This window comes from Sinohyriopsis cumingii, unplaced genomic scaffold, assembly GCF_028554795.1.
Source record: "Sinohyriopsis cumingii isolate HCF-2022 unplaced genomic scaffold, ASM2855479v2 utg000426l, whole genome shotgun sequence".
Taxonomy (NCBI): Eukaryota; Metazoa; Mollusca; class Bivalvia; order Unionida; family Unionidae; genus Sinohyriopsis; species Sinohyriopsis cumingii.
Genome location: NW_028315897.1, coordinates 6,360,321 through 6,383,011, shown reverse-complemented (window position 1 = coordinate 6,383,011; position 22,691 = coordinate 6,360,321).

Here is a 22,691-nt window from a genome sequence, read left to right as displayed (position 1 = left end):
CTTTCAAAAATGGTACTAACAGCTGCCTCGCTTGGCGTTCAGCATTAAGAGGTTAGTGTTAGGACTGGTCGGCCTGGTGTCAGGATAATGTGACTGGGTAGGACATCATGCTACATGGCTGCAGCATGATGCCCCAGTGCTAGACATCACTATAAACTGCCACATTGCAGACATCGTAGCGATATGACTGAAACATTGTTAAAGCTACGTTAAAAATCAAAATCACATCACACTTCCATCTCACCAACGCGTGGATTACAGTTTAGTGTATCTGAAGGTTGATCAATGCCCGTCTCAAGGAAATATTCATCGACATGCGGCACAACATCACTTTCCATACTATCATGCTTTTCCAGTTGATCTAAGGAACCGTCAATAAATCTGCAACATCGTCAGCGAATGGCTGTTCAGGATCCATCACGCACATATAATGGTAAATGTTAAAAATACACCACGCAGATGGCTAAGTATCCGACGTTAAGTACTTCACACATGTTCATCGCTGTCTATCAGTTGTATTGATGATGTACGTGTAAAACGTTCTGGAACATTGCAGTTTAATTCTAAACGAAATATTGATGCTTGAAGACGCTACAGACACTGGACATATCCGCATCTAGATCCGGTTAAGATGAACAGTAGGATCCGGAATTGTGTACCATTAACATGTAAGGTTTATTTTCATCAAACCCATCCCAGTTAGTATAAACAAGTCCGTTCTTTTGTATGTCAACAGTTCGTTCATTTGCTTAGTCGGTCAGTGCTTTGATGGTTCTTCCCATTACATGCAATACTCGTATTGTTGAGGGTAGGGCCACTAAGACATTGGATTTGCCGGATTTTATAACTTTAGGTCTGTATTTGATTCGATATTTCCATTGATAAACACAAACGACACACCAGATTCTTAGCTTCATTTGTTCTCGGCTATTTCAGTTAGGTTTCTTTGGGAGGCACCTAGCGGTTTCAGACAAATCTGATGATTTCCACGCGAGTCGTTTTGAGGTTTACAGATTTACCCTGAAACATCACAAACGCTGACTGGTTGACGCCATAAACAACTCAGTTTTCGGCTCTGATTACAAACCTGCCTCAATCCGTACTAGCGCCACGTCAGGTCGCGGAGTTCGACTGTCCCTAATTGACAGCAAGCATTGCATACTATTGTAACAAGGAATTATTACATACGAACTTTTGTTAATCTATTGCTCAAGTTCACCTCTTCTTTCTCAGAGGAAGAACGTCCACTTCCTTGCTTAAGAAAATTATTTTTTATAGGTATGTTTTTTCTGCTGAAGTTGTCCAAATTTGTATTTTGATCCGTTGTGTAATGTAACAGCCATACAGCCGTTTTAGTCTGAGTTGTCTCTGGTTACAATAATTCATTCACTAGCTCATTATTTTAACCATCGTTTTTATTGTCTAGTCATTCACAGCGCGTACTTCTATACATCTAATTTTATTTCCAACAATTAAAACCTTGCCAAATAGGTTTGCACGTGCGAGCTATACTTGCTCCGCATTTTGCCGGTTGCTGTAACGGAAAATGAACTGTTCGCCATTGCTCTCTTATTATGCAGCAAAACTGACAAATGTTTATAATTCCAAGTTAACCGTTTGCTGTTAGGATGTAGGGCCTGTGCGCCCTCTGTCTCATAATATGCATTAAATTTTTTATATTTCCATGTTTACCGCTTGCTGTAAGAAAGGGAAGACAGTTCTCCTTTATTGTGTTATCATGTACTGAAATTGGTAAATCTTCACATTGTGGTTTACATTGCTGTTACAAAATAAGATTTGTGTGTTTTTACTTTGTCATTGTCTATTGGAATGTCAAATTTTCATATTTTCGCAATTTCTGTTTGTTGTAAAGAAGGAAGGACTGTTCGGCTTTATTCCTTTGTTATATACTGAAAATGAGAAATTTAGATATTTCCACTGGCAATGTCACCTGGTTTCAACAAAGTCATATAACGATACGATATGTTTTACGTCTCTTTTGAACCCCGGTATAGTATCAGGCGTAATTTGTAAGAGACAACGCAGTGTGGATTAACCCTTGTTATGTCGGTGAACGCTCGATTTGAATTGATCAAATAACCCAGAAACGAGATATCCGCATATCAGTGATTATGTTCACGTTTGCAACGGTAGCGTTGAATAAACCAGCAGCGTAGCTTTTCCGCATCTGTGTAGAAAATTAAAAACTTCAGGTGGTGGGTTAACCCCGTACAAGTCAAAATGCCACATCTGAAGAGGCATCACTGCGTTCGCTACCGAACTAGTCCAGGTATGTTGAATAAGTCCATTTCGACGGAGGTTGATTCAGCATGAAGTCGTATCGGAAGGGTTCAATTTACTATTCCATCGCTGATAAATTTACATAAGTCAATGGACGCACTTCTGTGGCTGCCGATGCAAAGCCATAACAGACGATTCATCCCCTCAGACAGGATAATAAAAGTCAATTTCATATTTTCCCCAGAAAACTAGCAATCTTATTTCTTCGGAAGCACTCGGGATGCAGTTATAACAGCACCTAACACGGTCACATTTGCATCCTGGTGGTCACAGAAGCCATCAACGTTTGACTAACCTCAAGAAATAAAAATATTCCGCCACTCATTTGCATTTTCGTCGCCTTTGACATCCACAATTTAATGTTACAGAGGCGTAGGCTTTTTGTTTTCCCGCAATCGGCTGATTCTGCTTAGTTTGCGTTTGAAACACGGGAACATTTCCGAATAGGTTTGTGTAATTCCTTTTCAGTGTGACTGGACACGAATGACTTACTGCGCTTTTTCCTTTTTAAGGATGGGTTTAGCTAAGACCAGTTATGACTTCATGACATATCTTTACTGTTAATTGTTAATTTACAAGTTTGTGAAAGCATATACGAGTTCAAGAAAACAACGGTTTCTCCATTGCATGTACATGACGCCCATTCGCTCACTCGTCCTTTCAATAAGACAGGATTGTGGGAGAGAATGACAGCAATGCGTCTGTAATTGGTCACCGGATGTGTAGTTACGCGACCTTTGATGTAAATGTTGATTTTGTATACAATTGTCAAGGGATAAATGCTAGAAGGGAAGGTTAAACATCAGGTGCAGCGTAGTGAAGTTTTTGTGTGAAAAATGCAAGCACGATTCGACGTTTCGAATGTTTGACACCCGCTGTGTAATTATTCGTCGTGTTGGATGTTTGACATCTTACTGGGTAATTATTTGATGATTTGGATGTTTGGCATCTGCTGAGTAATTATTCGACGTTTTGGATGTTTGACACCTGCTTGGTAATTATTCGACGTTTCGGATGTTTGATATCTGCTGGGTAATTATTCGACGTTTTGAACGTTAGACACCTGCTGATTAATTATTCGTTGTTTTAGATGTTATACACCTGCTGAGTAATTATTCTACGTTTTAGATGTTGACACCTTGCTAGGTAGATTTTCAACGATTTGGATGTTTGACACCTGCTGGGTAATTATTCAACAGTTTGTAAGTTTGTAAGTTGCTTTTTAATTATTTTATGTTTTGGATATTTGACACCTGCTATGTAAATATTCGACGTTTTGGATGTTTGAAACCGTGCTGGGTAATTATTCGACGTGTTGGATGTTTGACACCTTGCTGGGTAATTATTCGACGCTTCGAATGCTGGACACCTGCTGGGTAATTATTCGTCGTGTTGGATGTTTGACATCTTACTGGGTAATTATTTGATGATTTGGATGTTTGGCACCTGCTGAGTAATTATTCGACGTTTTGGATGTTTGACACCTGCTTGGTAATTATTCGACGTTTCGGATGTTTGATATCTGCTGGGTAATTATTCGACGTTTTGAACGTTAGACACCTGCTGATTAATTATTCGTTGTTTTAGATGTTATACACCTGCTGAGTAATTATTCTACGTTTTAGATGTTGACACCTTGCTGGGTAGATTTTCAACGATTTGGATGTTTGACACCTGCTGGGTAATTATTCAACAGTTTGTAAGTTTGTAAGTTGCTTTTTAATTATTTTATGTTTTGGATATTTGACACCTGCTGGGTAAATATTCGACGTTTTGGATGTTTGAAACCGTGCTGGGTAATTATTCGACGTGTTGGATGTTTGACATCTTGCTGGGTAATTATTCGACGCTTCGAATGCTGGACACCTGCTGGGTAATTATTCGATGTTTCAAATGTTTGATACCTGCTGGGTAATTATTCAGCTTTGTTGAAGTTAGACGCCTGCTGAGTAATTATTCGACGTTTTGGATGATTGACACCTGCTGGGTTTTTATTCAACCTTTTTGATGTTTGACACCTGCTGGGTAATTATTCGAAGTCTTGGATATTAGTCAGCTGCTGGGTAATTATTCGTCGTTTTGGATGTTTGACACCTTTCTGGGTAATTATTCGACGTTTTGGATGTTCGACACCTGCGGGATAATTATTTGCCATGATAACTGTTGTATATTGCTGTCTATAGAGTCTGTGGTGAGAAACGACAACAATGGTCTGCTTCCGGAGTTCATAAACGATACACATTGTATACATCAAATCGTTCATTCCCATTGTTACTAAAATTGGTTTTAAGAGAAAGTGACAGATCTACATAATACAACTGAAGTTGGTTTGAATTGTTTCTATACTTATTTTGTTTCGATCAGACTTCATTGGCATTTAATTATGCTGATAACGTTCTTCATTGTAGAATATTATTGTTTCAAACATATATTGTTTCTAAATTGTATGTCATATAATAAACATTTTCAGAATTTGAAGACGTTAGTGGAAACAATAGTTAGAAAGATTACACTACATTAAAATTAAAACCCAACTCATTTCGATTTCCAGCTCGACATTCTCTCTATCTCTCTCTCTATCTCTCTCGGTCGCTCGCTCGCTCGCTCGCTGTCTCTCTATTTTATCTCTCTCTCTCTCTCTCTCTCTCTCTCTTTACGTTTCACCCACACACTTATACGCGCGCGCACATGCATAATTACAGTTTTCCAATTTGACAGACAGGTTGTATTTAAGGGCATAAAGGACATTAAAGCGTCTGATTTTAAGGCTTTATTATAACAAGGGTTGGGTGCTGCAACTCTAGTAGCGCCTGGGGGGAGGAGAAATCATATTATCGTCGCTGCACACAAGCACATAAACACGCACGTACACCCTATCTTCAATAACCAGAAATAATATGTATACTTAATTCAATATGACGAATACGTGGAGACATGTTTGAATATTTAGGTCATTTTATTGTTATTGCTGTTCTTGATGTCGCCATCTTTTTGTCTCTTCTTTGTAAGCATCTTGTATTAGCCCTACTATATTATAATTCTTTATGATCTACCTCCAATGCAAGAGCGTAGCCTACGTGAATGCTTTTCTTAGATTCAGTAAGACTCTGTTAATTTTGATTAATTTCAAGTCATATGCTTCTGTCAAATGCTCATGATTACAAACTGTTAATATATCATACATCCATTGCTCGTTGTGAAAGATCTCATTGTTATCGTTTTGAAACAGTTTTTGCAATAAAGATGTTACAAAAATAGAAAGAACTTTTTTGACTATTTCTGTCACTTAACAAAACAACAAAATGCCAACAGGAGCAAACGCGGCAAGGAAATTAAGCCGGCATGGCATGATGTTCCCATTTTTGTACCAATTTGCGACCACATTGTTAAGAACAGGATATTTCTCGATCATTATGAGACCACTGTAATTGCCAAATTAAAAAATACTTACTAAATCAAATTGAATATTGTATGTTCCCCATAGAGGATTCAGATCCACCTTTTCCACTATTTTGATTCCTGGCTCTAGGCAAATTGCTTTACATTTTGTTTTATTGCACCGACAAATTTTTTCCACTCTTATATGTTGCTTCGCTCTTATACCCACGTAGTCCAATTTTAAGGTAGTATTTTTGAAATGGCTTTTATAACGTTTCTTTTACTTAATCTCACCAGTTGTTGGGTGAAAGGCAACAAATGCAACGATATGCTTATTCCTTCGTCTTTCGGCGAGGAAGATCGTTAAATATTTCACACCATTTTATGTTTTATATGCGTTTGGATGATTGAAGAGAGGATGTTCCATTGTCTCTTTGACACCTTGCAATTATTCAATGTCTCAGGCTCTCTTGACAACCGGACACGGTTTCTCTTCTGTTACATCAAAATTGTGGAACTGTCCTTGAAACCCGTTCTTATGTCTTCTTGTGCTCTCTGTGGAAACCGCAAGATGTCTTGGAAATGTTTGCTTAGATCGTTTTGCGCTCAGAAAATTTTCAGTTGTTCATGGATGCTAGCTCAGGGTAGGTTAATGGCGTGTACTGTGTAATTGATGTATTGATTCATATATTGCATGCACTGTCTACATTTTTGCCTCAGTTCAACTGCCTCATGAGACACGTTCACATGAGAAATGTGCGTGAGAAACGCGTTCGCGTTAGGCACTTTGGTGTACAAACCTGATATATTTTTTCTCCATGGAACTGTAGGCTCCAGTCATGCCTGTTGAGAGGAACCTATATAGGTCGCAGGTGATCCGAACAAAATAATTCGAAACTCCTCCCATCAGGGCTCAACAACGCCCCATATCCAATAAATATTTTGAAGCACATACACGTGAACCTCAAGAAATGTCAACATGTTACCAGTTGATGTGAACCATTTGTTCAAGTGTGATTATCATTTGACACATAAATGTTATTTGTATTTTAAATGCGACCTCATGAAAGCAGTTTCGCTGGATTGTCTTGCATCACATCTTTGATGATGTTGAAGAACGGATGGTCGTTCGATTAATCTTTGGTGTCAATTTTTTGCGTGCAAGTAATGCATCACCCATATTCTGGTAGACGTCATTGGCGTGAATGTGAATCATCAACCAATCCTTTTCCTTGTCCAATACATGGAACGTCTCACCACAGCTCTATTGCATCTTAACACAGAGGGAAAATTACGCGACTAGCCACTGCAATCTTTTCACAGAACCTTTCTCAGACTCGTAATTGGCGGTGTTACTGTATTGACCATGATGTATGGACCTATCCTCGCGCACTGACAACAACCACAGTACCCTAAGAAGTCACTGCGAATGCAGTCCGAGCCGTATAATGCACTTGCAGGTTTCGTACATAAACGATATATTTGAGTTTCCGGCACATATTAGGAACAGGCTTGGTGCACTTGATAAAATTACACACATAATAATTGATGCAGGGACAACCATTCGTGTTGCACTGACATAGGTTATGTGCCAACATGTAATCTTTGTCAGATATTCGAATTTGACTGGAAGAAGTATGTTACGTAACTGAACCTGTCCTACTCGTGAATGTTTACGGAAAGCAAGTTTCCATGCGAACTCACCTACTTATCGCCTATCACTACATGCCATGTATGTCCAGGTACATGCTGTAACTGTTTAGGTCTGCGCGGTTATATCAGGCAACGAGAAGGCTCCTCGCGAAAGAATGAATATAGCTAGCTATTAAAATCCCACAATATATTTTACGCAGGACAGACATATTCCGCTCAATGTCCCTGTATATCTCCAGCTCGACCTTGATATATGACAATAACGCATTCTATATCATTCCAGGCACCGAGAAGTAATGCGTGGGATCGAAATTGTACAAACACACGACAGTAGCATGACACTATCACGAAACGTCGCAAGGACCTTCACGAACAGCAACACATTTGTGCGCATATGCAAGTCGTGGTAGTTAGCCAGAATCTGACGACCAAACATGGACCAAATAGTGTTCGCTTGTTCAAAGATTTCGGCGGAAATGACTTCACATGACAGCGATGAAAGGAATGTGTCAATCTGTGCCTACCTATTTTGTTTCACAGACCTTGTTTCCATTCGTTCATGTATTCATATAAATAATTGTTTGCAAGTGAGCAAGCTGAAAATTGTATATGCAGCACAGAGGCCTGGATAAGAGATAGCAAAACGAGTGTCAACATGGGAAACTTCGTTTGACTCCACCTTTCAAACGATTTTGTCAAAACACTCCAATGAGATCATCTTGTAGCTTTCTTTGATGTTGGGAATGACAATTATTGTTTCGTTCCATGACATTGCAACTCTTTACATTATCAATGTGTCGTCGTAAAAGCCAACTTTATGACGAACCACCGGAATTTGCGACAGTGGTCAATTAGCAGATGTAGATTGCATATTACGTGTACGGGACATCTCCATATGCACAAGTCACCTGACATTGATAGCACAATTTGAATATTTCTTGTGAAGGGCATTACGTTTCACGGTCGGTTTCCAAGCGACCGCCACAGATCCATGACTAGCCGGGAACTAGGCAAACCGTTGTTGGATCAGTTTCATGGTAACCTCGAGCAATTTAAGGAACAAGACAACGGAGCCCCGGCACGATACAACATTGCCGACTCTCTCGATCCGCCATCTATCCATGTTGTAGCTAAACCTCAATGCGACTTGATTCACTACTTGCATGACATTAGATTGAATGATAGCTATAACTCACACAACGTTAATCCATTCATGGTTTGCGCAAACACATGTATGTATCTAGATTTATATTATATAATAGAAAGAAATTTAAACTAACAATTTTAGTAAAATCAACATGTATTTTATTCACTTACAATAAAGAGAAATTTTTATATATGCTTACAAATATCCATGTATGAATGGATGCATGTATGTATGTATGTATGTATGTATGTATGTATGACTGGCTTTATTTACTCTTCAACATAGATTACATCAGATTAATCAGGATAACAGAAAATCATGAAATACAACAGAAAAGTGAAAACATACAACGGTATAGTGTCAGCTATCGTATTGACAAAACGAAATATCTCAATACCTGCGATCATGCAAAACTTTAGTCAGAGTTAAGTAGCATGGCACTGATCTTTTAATATTTGTTTGATGATGATAATTCTTCAAAAATGTTAGTTTGTAAAGAAAATGAAATGGAAAACTTATACAAGGGTTAATATATTTGTAATTTTATATATATATATATATATATATATATATATATATATATATATATATATATATATATATATATATATATATATATATATATATATATATATATTAATATATATATATACTTCCTCGACTCCATCACGCTGTGTTTCACGTAGAGGTCTAAACGCAAAGACAAATACATTCAGGACGTGTCCTTGTGTTATGTCTGTATGATTAGGATTTGGTCAAAGGATGTTATAAGAGAACAGAGTAACAGTACTATTTAATATCTGAACTTCATATCCTTTATCAGAGACTTAGCTACATCCTAAAAAACATGCCCCCTTAACAAATGGTTATCACATGTGTATGCTATGTAAATTAGTATTGATTACGCATATAAAGGTTTGGGAGGAAATTCAGTTTGTCAGAGAGACGGACGAAAGATTGTAAAGAGTGTTTAATTATCCCCATATATCGCAAAGATAAAATTACTGTTTGTATTACTTTCTGACAGGGTACTGACAATTTCTCAGTTAATTGTCAAGTTATTGTGCAGGTTTTAGTGTAGTTTTGAAATACCTTTTATTGTGTCAAGTTATTTGATAAGAATACAAGACAAGATTGTTTCTTTGGTCTACAAGTATAATGCTAAGCAATAACACAGAATAGCACAGTCAACATACAGTCCAATTTGGTTTCGGAAGACGATTACCCATTGTATGCATTACGTGTTTATTGTGAATATTCTCCAGCTGAAGCTCACAAACACGAAACCAGCAAGAAGCACAAGCAGTACACATCTACAAACGCTCCCACTCACTCTTGTCCAACTAGGGATTGATATTAATTTTCTCAATTAATTTGGCTTTAATTTATATTTGGACAACACGTTTACGAACAAAGTTAAGACAATACTTTTTGACTACATTTCTTCTACTGATGTACATTAATACACAAACGAATACGGAAATATGCCAAGAACAAGAGATGGATTTGTATGTGTATACAAAAAAAGATTTAAATTCAAAATCTGTATTTAGTCCAGAAACTTAGGGAACATAAGTTGAAAGCATCCTGCATCTGATTTGAAATATGTCAGCTGTTCTCTCATTTTATAGAGTGTTGAATCAGCATCTGCTTACTTTATCCACTGTAGCGGAAAACCTTCATCTTTCTAGCCACGCCAGTTATGAACCTTCTCTTTCATCAATATAGTTAGTAATCTTCATTCCTATATGCTCTAGGTTTTTTGTTTCCATGTTAGTGGACTACGTCATCCACGTTAGACAATACAGTATAGATTCACATGATTTGTAGACCTACCGCATTTCGCCTACAGGTTTCTGATATATAATATTGTACATACTGGAACATTCAGTACATTACATCATTATACATTTCATCTGACATCCTTAAGAATTATCTCTTATATTCTGAAACTCCATGATACGTAAATAAATACAAAGTTAAATACTATAACACTTGCATGTTTTTTCATGGCTTGAAGTCTGATATCATCAGATTAACATCAGATACACGCACTCTTAAGTACTTTAAACAACACTGTTCCACTCCATTTACAATATCACATTCAGAGGTGACGAATATATATACTGAGTCTTGTGCCACATCAACAAATAATCTATACTTCATCGACACCATCACGCTGTATTTCACTTAGAGGTCAAAACGCCAACACCAATACATTCAGGACGTGTTTTTGTGCTATGTCTGTACGATTAGGATTTGGTCAAAAGATGAAATAAGCTAAAGGGATAACAGTAATATTTTATATGTGAACGTTGTATCCATTATCAGAGACTCAGTTACATTCTCAGCAACCATGTCACATTAACAAACGTTTATCACATGTGTATTATATGTAAACAAATTGTAATTGCATATATAAAGGTTTGGGAGGAAATGCGGTTTTCCAGTGAGCTGGACTAACAATCAGAAAGAGTGTTTAATTATTCATATACATTGCAAAGATGAAAGTGGTAATTTTTTTACTATTTTACATAGGGTCACTGCTAATTTTTCAGTAAATAGTTAAATTCACGAGTATGGCGGAGTGTAGATCTGAAATACATTATCATCGGTTTTAATAAGACAATACAGATTCAGTATCATTTGTCTACTGCTATAAAGGTAATCAATAGCACAATCAACATACAAGTTCAACAGTTCTGGAGGACCTTTACTCATTGTTTACATTACTTACTTATGGTGAATATTCGATAGCTGAAACTGACAAACACGAGACCAGCAAGATCAACAAGTACAGTAATTAAAAATCTAACAACGCTCCCTCTCAATCTTTTCCAACTAAGGATTTAAATTACCTTTCGCCATTACATTATCTAAAAGTTATGTTTAGACCACAAACTAAGTTAAGAAAAATGTTTGAATACATTTCAGCTACATATGTACCTTAATAAGCAAATACAAATATGGAAATATGCCAAGAATAAGAAATGGCTTCTGTACATATACGCAAAATAAGATTTACAAAAAAACACAGCTAAATTATACCCTTGTCCTCTCATTCCATATAGTGTTGAATCAACAGCTCCTTATATTATCCAATATAGCGGAAAACCTTCATCTACCTAGTCACGCCAGTTATAAACTTTCCCTTCCATCACAAGAGTTGGTAATCTTCATTCCTATACGCCATAGATTTTTTCCATGGTAGTTGACTACGTCATCCACGTTCGCCAATATAATATAGATTTACATGATTTGTAGACCTACCGACTTTCATATGTATGTGTCCGCTATATAAACTTAAACTTTCTTGTACATTCAGTTAGTTCGTTAGGTCATTATCTATTTCATATATCATCTTTAAGAATTGTCTCGTATACTCAGAAATTCCATGATACATACATACGTGCAAGGTTGAATACATTCCTAGTCGTATAGCTATATATCGTAAAACGTTGTCAATCAATCTTATTTGTCGAGATTCATTAATGTATGGCTATACATGTATATAGTCTATAAATGTAAAGCGTGATGCAGCACGTGGTCTATGTGGGGCCATGGTGGGATATCGTACAACCATAGTTATTTACGTTCATAAATTGATTTATATATATTCTTGTGCATTGATAACTTGATTATATATATATATATATATATATATATATATATATATATATATATATATATATATATATATATATATATATATATATATATATATATATATTCTTGTGCATTCTTTCTTTACGAGAGAGACTATGGTGGTATTAACAGCATGTGATGATAGCATAGTATTGCTAATATATTGGTAACATGGAGACAATAGAACTATTCTTTAGTTAATACATATTATTTTGCATGCTTAAAATTCGTACTTTTAAATACAAAATTCTAGAGAAATGGTCAATATCAAAACGTTTGGCAACGTTGCATGTTTTTGCTATGGTGCTAATATTTCATTGCTTTACAGAGGGCACGTTCCAGGGTGGATGAATAAATACATAGCACAGGGTGAATTATGTGATATACCGATGTAAAAGACGGAAAACTTAAACTATAATAACGGAAAATAACTAGATTGATAAAACAGCACGTATTAAAATTTATATTGTCAAATATGCGTAGTCTGAGATATCTTTTGAAACGAAACAAAACATAAAACAATGTTATGTCACCGTTTCTAATGTCAAGTTTCATATATTCTTTGCAGTACGAAGACATCAAGAAATGTGTAAGTAACACTAGACTTGAAAGTAACAGTCTGATCTGAGTAATTAATTATACATTATATATTATATAATCCTTTTAGTATTTTGTCTTTGACATGAACGTGTATTGCACAAAATATTATTGGAATTTATATTTTATTTTACCACTATTCTTACTCTTATCTGTTCACTTCTCGTCTACTTTATTTATTATTTTGGATCATAGGTCATTAACGTTGTTTCAAGTCTATTTAGGTAATCTCAGCGGGTTTTCGGGCATCACGATGCGGCAATCTTAACTTTGACTCAAATTATACATGCAGATTATCATAAAACATGTATATATTTGCTACAGATAAAGGAATACTTAGTCGACTATTGCAGATAGGAAATGATAGCAGAAAATGCATTCAACATTTTGGGTTATTTACCACTGGCAAAAGTAACGTTCAAGTTGTTGCCTGCTCTCCATGCTAAATGAAAAATAAATTGAAATGCTTATTTCCCCCTTAACTTTTAATAGTCCGGTCTTCAAATTTAGAAACAGTCGGTTTACTTTTAATTTAGCTTCCCCATAGGCATATTAGCTATATATCCTGAATATTATTCACAGCTTGTTGATGTGATTTTGAAGGTAACACGACGTTAACGTCCCTGTCTTTGGGAACGTTAACCCTAAGTAATGCAAAAAGATGCCACAGGCAATATGAGATTGAACAAGGTAGTAAATCTATGTATAATACAGCATATACAACGGCTGGTTTGACATTATTACTCGGGTTCAATTTGAAAATGTAAGATTTATTAAAAGAAAATAGAACCAAACAGTTTTAAATAAAGATAAAAATGAAACGAAAGTCAATGTGTCGTATTGAATTCATAATTTTCATTCTTCCATATCTTTTTTGGAACAGCATATTTTACCAAATTAATGATAAAACAAAAGTTAGATACAATTAGGTCAATAACTGTAATGATGATAGCAGTGGGTATTTAGTTGTGTTTAAATGTTAATATTTTTACTTGCTGTAACTGAGTGTAATTTTGTGAATTCCTTCTCAACTTTGTTTAAAGTATGTTTTGCTAAAATGTCTCGCAAACAAACTCAAATCGTTTTATGCAGCCCGATCTAGTTTATGTTTCCATTATTTTCATGACGGTTTTCTGTTTGTGCTTATTCTGTATAATCTTAGTTTCATTCTAGTCCATTTTGAACATGAATGGGTGAAGTTTGCAATCGATAACATCTGCAGTATCTTCATAGTTTTCGGATATCGTACGCTCCTCATTTATGCCACGGAAAGGTTATATCTTCCACTGCTGTGGTTTATCTTTATTCCTCATAGACGTCTGGAAATTCGTCGTTGTTTATCTAGATTGTTCATGTTGGTGTTAAATATTCTTTATCCATCACTGACATGTTTTCTCTAGAACGGTCATATAAGTTTTGATAACTTCTTTATCCATTACAGTTATGGTTCCTCTAGAATGTTCATGTATGTGTTGAAAAGGCTTTGTCCATTAATGTCATGGCTCTTCAAGAATGTGCATGTATGTGTCGGAAAGGCTTTATCCATTGCTGTCATGGTTCCTCTAGAATGTTCATGTATGTGTTAAAAAAGCCTTTATCCATTACTTCCATGGTTCCTCTAGAATGTTCATATGTGTGTGTTGAAAAGGATTTATCCATTGCTGTCATGGTTCCTCTAGAATGTTTATGTGTGTGTTGAAAAGGCTATTTCGATTATTGTCATTGTTCCTCTAGAATGTCCATGTATGTTTTGAACAGGTTTTATCCATTGCTGTCATGGTTCCTCATGAATGCTAATGTATGTGTTGAAAAGGCTTTATCTATTACTGTCATAGTTCCTCTAGAATGTTCATGTATGTGTTGAAAAGGCTATGTTCATTAATGTCATGGTTCATCTAGAATGTCCATGTATGTTTAGACAGGTTTTATCCATTGCTGTCATGGTTCCTCATGAATGCTAATGTATGTATTGAAAAGGCTTCATCTATTACTGTCATAGTTCCTCTAGAATGTTCATGTATGTGTTGAAAAGGCTATGTTCATTAATGTCATGGTTCATCTAGAATGTCCATGTATGTGTTCAAATAGGGCTCTATCCATTAATATCATGGTTCCTCTAGAATGTTCATGTAGTATCAAAAAGGCTTTATCCATTACTGTCATGGTTCTACTAGAATGTTCATGAATGTATTGAAAAGACTGTATCCATTACAGTAATGGTTCCTCTACAATGTTCATGTATGTATTGAAAAGGCTTTATATATTACTGTCAAGTTTTCTCTAGAATGTTCATGTATGTGTTTAATGGATTTAGCAATTACTGTAATATTTTCTGTAGATGTTTTATGTACTTGTAAAAACGTGTTTTGGTTGTGTGTGTGTGCGTGTGTTTAGGATTTTCGAAATAGCTTTAACACTTTTTCAATAATAACGCTACGAAGTTTGCAGTGTGGCAATGTATGGTAATGTATAGCACTGGGGCACCATGCGGCATACATGTTTCCATCCGATCACATTAATCTGACACCAGGCCGACAAACTTTGACACAATTAAAGCGCAATGCTGAGCGCGAAGCGAGGTGCATACCAGTACCATTCGTACACGTCTTTTGTATTACTCGGCCGGGATCCGAACCCGCATCATCCCTTGTCCAGGACGGACACTCTAACCACCTAGTCACCAGAGCGGTCTGTGTACAAAATGCTGTGTCCATTACTGTCATGTTTTCTTTTGATTCTTTATCAGATAATATATCGGTATTAAAAGCTTGTAGGTCACTTTTTTACCGCTCCGGTGGCCTAGTGGTTAGAGCGTCCGCCTCGGATACGGGAGGTCGTGGGTTCGATCCCCGACTGAGTCATACCAGAGATTTACAAAAATGGTACTAACAGCTGTCTCGCTTGGCGTTCAGCATTAAGAGGTTAGTGTTAGGACTGGTCGGCCTGGTGTCAGGATAATGTGACTGGGTGGGACATCATGCTACATGTCTGAGGTATGATGCCCCAGTGCAAGACATCACTATAAACTGGCACATTGCAGACATCGTAGCGATATGACTGAAAAATTGTTAAAGCTACGTTAAAAATCAAAATCACATCACATCACAGGTCACTTTTATATACAAATGGCGGTCTGATGTTAACTTTGGGATTTTCCATTTATTCATGTTGTTATTGTACTGATACAGATGTATATTTCTAGATAGTGTTAAGGGCACTGTGCTGACTGTTGTTCAGTTATATTGTATTCACTCCCAATATATCTATATTTATTTATCCATTATTTCTCTTTTATAATTACTTAAAATTATGCATGTTTCGTTTGTTTTTAGAGGGTAAGATTTTACTTTACCGTGCTTGATTGAGGTTCGATGTGTTATGATAATTAGCAATATCAAATGAAATGATACTGCTAGGACCATCATGCAAAAATACATTAAACATTATACATTATCATGTTTGCCAAGTTAATTATAAATACAGTATTCTGTATCAATATCGATATACAGGCTGTGTGAGTACAAAGCCAACTGGCAGGTTTAGATGCTAGCAATACTGGTAACATAGAAACATACAACGAGTCTTATACAAAACAACTATGGTTGATATACACGTTTGGAAACGAGGTTAATGCGGTATTTATGGCTGCTCATTTAATTTTGTCCACCATTGTATAACCCTCACGAAGATTAATATGTGGGTATAGTATATATGTTACCTTCGCTAATGTGATTTCTCTATAAAATGTTACGTCATTTAGATCCCCTTGGTATGTAATTGAGACTATACTATTATGAACTCATCCCATTTTATTGGCTACCAGTCAAACTCAAAAGTTTAGGCTAACTAGTAGTTACTGAAACAAGCATTACTTGAAGTGAATAAGATTAAATATGCACATTTGTCTAGCAAAATGAGCAGTTGGTAGTCATTTCAAGTACTGTCAAGGTAAATAAAAATGTAGTAGAAGACAAGAAAACGTGGACATTAGTAATTATTCAACAAAATAAAAAAATATACTTTTTACCAATTTCTAGGCAAACTATTACTTAAAATTTATCATTATTTAGAAAAATAATATAATAAGGTATCAATGTAACTGATTAAAAAATGTTTTATATAGCCTTAATGTTCCTAATTAAATTTAATTGAATACGAAATAAGTTGTTGTGACCAAATATATAACATGTGACTAGACAAGCATAACAATTGCTTAAATATTACCAGCTTAAGCAATTAAAATGTTTTAATTATCGACCTATAATTACAGGTGTATATTCCGTTTAACTCGTTCTCTCAGATAATTGCAATATCGAGCATGTACATAAATAAATAGGTGAACAATAGGAGATACAATTTCAAAAAAGAAAACACATTGGAGCATTTACTCACCAGCGGAACGTCCGACTCGTAATCTAACGTTTGCTGTTTCTTTTCCCAAACATACCAGCTTGGGTTGTTTACATCAGTAGCCTCTCATCTGTAAGGCGCGTTCCTCAAATTAAATTGTCATGTAATAGCTCATAATGTTTATTAAAAGCCTTTAATCATAATCAAAGCTGTCAGATCTATGCATTTACAAATTTTATTCGTTTCTCATTCACGGATGCAGTTTATGTCGCACATTTTTTAGATATAGAAGTCATTATACTTCTGACATTTATATTGCAATATATGTATTGCATTGCAAATTTGACAGACGATCTATGCATTACTGCGCCACGGACCATTTACCTAAATTATTGAAATAATGAAAGTTAAATACTAAGACTACTATTGACTTGCCTGACAACTAAAGATGCAGTCTAATAGACCAACAGACAGACAGACAAGACCGACAGATAGATAGATAGATAGATAGATAGATAGATAGACAGATAGATATAGATAGACAGGTCGGTAGGTGGGATCATGTATCTATAAATATAGTGAGGTAAATAGATATATAGATCCCCGTATCTTACTTTGTATGTCAATGTCATTCATCAGAAAGAGGAAACAGCGTGTGTATAAAATGTTTAGCTTTATACCAGTTTTGGGGCAGACTGTATGGTTCCCGTACATATGAGGTGAGAAGAAGCTAACCATGTTTACACTCAAAAGGACAAAAGTTAAAGTAAATGTAACTGAAAGGAAAAAGTTAACTTATTGAAAAGAAGATACAGTAATCATCATAACTTAATCAACATAACTAAGTATCCAGAAAGGTTCGGACGCCAATGTGATATTCACGGTACTCTCTGGGAGTTTAGCGATAGGTTTGAACGCCGAGTACTTCACAGACAAGAAGTCTATGAGGGACAATGTCAACGTATATGATTAAACATGATTAAACTGATAGGCGTAACGGTATCTAGGAAGTTCAATCATATACATAAATTATTAGTACTGCATAAAAACATTTCCGGATGCATTAACGTTAGTGCGAGATTATGACAGTTTGCTTTATATGCCTCGCCTACGGAGAGAGTGCCTGACAGGATATTGGTTCACAGTCTCATCGATTATGTTATCTTGCGACAAGAGTAGTATGTCTTTCCTTTTGGAAAGAATGGATTCAAAATAATATATAATATCAAACAAATTTGGAAGCCAGGTTTGAGTAGTCCAAGCTCTAGCTACGAATCACATATTCCATCGAATCTGTAAAGTATCCAGAGGTAAAGCTGACACAAAAATGATTATGTATGACATGGTATATTAAAGATCAAGACGCTCAGTATCCGAGACCTTGTTTACAAACAACATGCCATCTATGTTTCTCATACAGCATGTAAACCAGGTTTGACCGATAAGCTATCCGCCATGTAAGAAAGCCAGAAATAACAATTAATGTTTCAAAATGGATGTTCTAAAGGTATATATGAACTATTTATACACCATCCTTTGTTGTGTATTTCACTGCTACTGATTTATTCACCGTGAGCTGAATATCGCTTGTCCAGTGTAGAACTAAATGCAAGCAAAGTTATAAATCACGCATTATGTTCTAAACTACATATGTGTTTTTATGTAATTCCCACCACCACACCGTTCCATGTTTTTGAGGATGTTTATGTATGAATCATTTTATTTCCTATCTCATTATATTTGCCCACCCCTCCCAGCCAGAACTTTTAAAGGAAGTCCAAGAAAGTCATATCAACCAGTGGGTTGGAACATAGATTGTCATGTGTACATGGCTACACCCCACAAGGTATATGAGAGTAACAGTAACCTTCACATTGTGAACATGTTACTATCTCTCTGCGTTAAACCGTAATATCGGAAACCATCATTACCGTGCCCTATTTGTTTTGATAGGGACGCTAGGACAGGTCATTGAATACATGGGATGCTGTAGGAAAGTCATTTACTATATTGTCTCTGAAAACAATCAAATTATCCTATTCATTTAGGTTCATTGTATATCTTCAGATGTCCATTTTAAAATGATGCTTTTCTCGTAGCTTCTTTTGGTATGAAAAAGTATCTCCATGCCGTCTGTTTTAAACCTGGTGAATATCGACAAATAAAATCACCATGAGCTGCAAACGCAAACTGTATTACTTCTGGCTTAATCAGTATGTGTATTTCAATATCAATAATATGAATTTGCTTACCTCATACATCAATAGGTCAGAGGACATATATTTGATAATTTAGCGAAAATATCATATAGAGATTTTGCTCTCTTTTAATTATAAAGTTTTAAATATGCGTCATCAATTATGGACAGTGTGGCTTAGCCTTCCAGGCATGTACTGGCCATTTCTTTTGTAGCATCTATCTTTTATAGAAAAAGCTTAGTGAGGTAGCTCATTGAATATTAAATGTTACAAAAGCAATTCAGGCTTACAAACCCTTTACTCGTAAGCAAATGTAGTCAACAACATTTCAACTGCATTCAGCATAGGAAGTAAACTCACCTCCCGTTCCTACTCGTGAATTACCTCTTGTTACAATAAAAGTTTTATGATTTTGGTTTAAACATTTAATATTTTCACTTTATATTTAAAACAATTAATACATTGCAACAATGTTTGCAGTAAATCTATCTTTAATATATCTTTAATATATATTATATACAAAACTAGTATTATTCTTGGATGTAGTTCCTTTCCAAATTGTTGCAATGAAACATTCTTATTACGCCTCCTTTTTGAAGAATATTTTATTTATATTTGCTTTCTCACTGTCATAAAGACCAAGGCCTTTACCTATTGATATTAATTTTGAATTTACTACATTAACAAGACCCAATTTTGTTTTTCATTCCGTTTCTTCTTGCAATGTAAGACACTATCCTAGATGAATCACTGACAAGTCATTCATGGACCTAATCCCTTAAAGTATATGCTTCTTTAACTTGCTGTATAACCTTCTTGCAGTTCTGTTTCATTAGCTCGTTTTCGTTAATTGACCCTGGATTAGTGCTGTCCAACCTTTTTGACACCATGGGCCATTGTAATTTTTTTTTCTAGAAGCCGAGAGCCACAGAAAAAAACTTAAAACCAACGACATTAAAAATTGTTCACAAATGTTTATCTTTATTAAAATGTATTAAGTAATAATGTATATATGCTTTGCAGTAGTTTCGCACACAAACTATAGCAATACAAGTTGAAACACTTATTTGGTGAGATATTTGGCTTTGAATTGTACTTGAAATTACATTTATGTGCGGTTGATACTCAGTAACTGCTGCCGTCATTAGATTGTCTAAATGTTAGTCCGTCAAAGAGTTTTTTTATGTTGACTTGATATTGGTCATTGCAGTAAATCCAGCTTCACAGACGGATGTATTTCCACACATTGTCATATTCTTTTTTACAACATTTCGATATGTATGGAAATTCATCAGAAGAAACATATGTCATCCAGAACTCAGTTGACTGCGTATCCTTTAGTTTGTCAAGAAGAGCTATATTATGTTGCATTTCAATTATTTCAAGACGTATTGCACCTTCATCTCCTCCCAATGACTGCATCTCTGTGGCTACGATATAAAAATCACATGTGAATGGATTTTCAAAAAACAGTAACAGAGGAGTCAGACTCAGAAAGTCTTGTCTTTGAAATAAGCAGAGAAATCCAATTTTAACTTTTCTAATGATATGTAGACCTGCTCACTTTCTACTAGATCGGGAAATTCTCTTGCTGTCTTGGAAAGTGCAGGAAAGTGTAAGAAATTGTATTCATTAAATTGACCTATGAATAAGCCATGCTTTGATTCAAAAACACTAACGTCCATCAGAGTTGGCAGTACTGTGAATGCTGCCCTTGCAATTTCAAATTTAACTTATTCAGGTTGTCTATGATGTCAGTAAAAAATACTAGCATAACAATGACAGACACTGGCGTTTCCAGATAATTTAACAATTCTTCCTTAAATTTCACCATGAAGAAGATTTTGATTTGTTCAATTAGATCACATAATCTTGATAATAACTTGCCGTTGCTCAGGGAACGAACATAGTATGAAGAAAAAAATCACCATTATTGCTTTCGTACTCTTCTACCAATGTTTTAAACTGCCGCTGATTTAAAGGATTTATTCGTATAAGGTTTACAGTTGTAACAACAATATCCATTATATTTCGGAGCGCATCATCGTTCAGTTTTAAACAAAGAGCTTGCTGGTGAATAATAAATGAAAAGCTTAGAAACATGGAAAGTCGTTATTTGCCATCCGCAATCCGATTAGGCTTACTCTCTTTCCCACCACTGCTCAGGTACCATCCTTAGTAACCTATCCGATCTTTTTCATATCAGTGCCATTTCTTAATAAACATTCTTTATATGCCTCGTATATATCCTCACTTATTGTTGTATTTTGCAACGGAACCAGTGTCAACAATTCTTCTTTATATTTATGTTCCATGTCATATCTAACCCAAATTATAAGTTGTTCTGTATCAGTGATATCACATAACACATCCAATGCTAGACTGAAACCGGTTGCATTCCTCAAATCAAGAAGCAACTGCTCAAATATATCACGCGATTTAATGTCATCACGTCTTGCTACCGTCTGGTGAGACAGCTGAAGTTTTGATATCGATGCCTCAGTAGCACAGTCACTTGAGCTCAGCAGTCGACGAAAAACACTCTGCTGGCTATTAAGATTCTTTTTTAAGGAAGCAACATTGTTTTCTCTTACCTTCGTAGAAATTAGATAATATGTGTCGAAATCTTTATGCATGGACGTGTAGTGCCTTTGTTGATTTTTCCTTCCCAGAACAGTGATACAATTCTGACATATCAGGCACACCGGCTTATCATTTGACAATATAAACACAAAATCCATTTCCTATGAAATATTAAAAGTAGGGTTCTCTTCCGTAACTTTCCGAATTTTTGCTTCGTTCGAACTACTCGTAATTGTTTTAGATTTTTACAAATACATATGTTTATGAATGATTGTAGTTATTACTATTTACGAAAAAAAAAAAAAAAACACGTTAGAGTATTCTAGATATCAGTTTCCGGTTTTATTAATGTTGGCGCTATGTGTTTATTTTAATTATTCCCGTCTCGAACTACTTGTCATTTTATTACATTTGTAGAAATAAATATATTTATGAATGACTGTAGTTACCACTATTTACAAAAATGACGCTCTAGCTGTTCTAGGTATCCGTTTCCGGTTTTATTAATTTTGCCGGAATGGGTTCATTTTAATGACTTACGGCTCGCGTCCTCTGTGTGACAGGATGAATTAATATACTAACTTACTGGTTATTTGTCATGATCATTCGATAGCTGAAGTTAGCTGTAATACGCTATGTCTGATTTTCTTGATCCCATCTCACGTGATTACCTGGTTAAGTAGATATACTATGAAAGTAGGCAATATATTTTTTTAAACATAAATGCACAACAAAATTGCTCGAGCTCTGGCAGGCCATTTAAAATCAGCCTGCGGACCGCAGGTTGGACATCATTTTTCTGGATGGTAGGTTTATGTATTTTTTAAAAGGTTGATGTA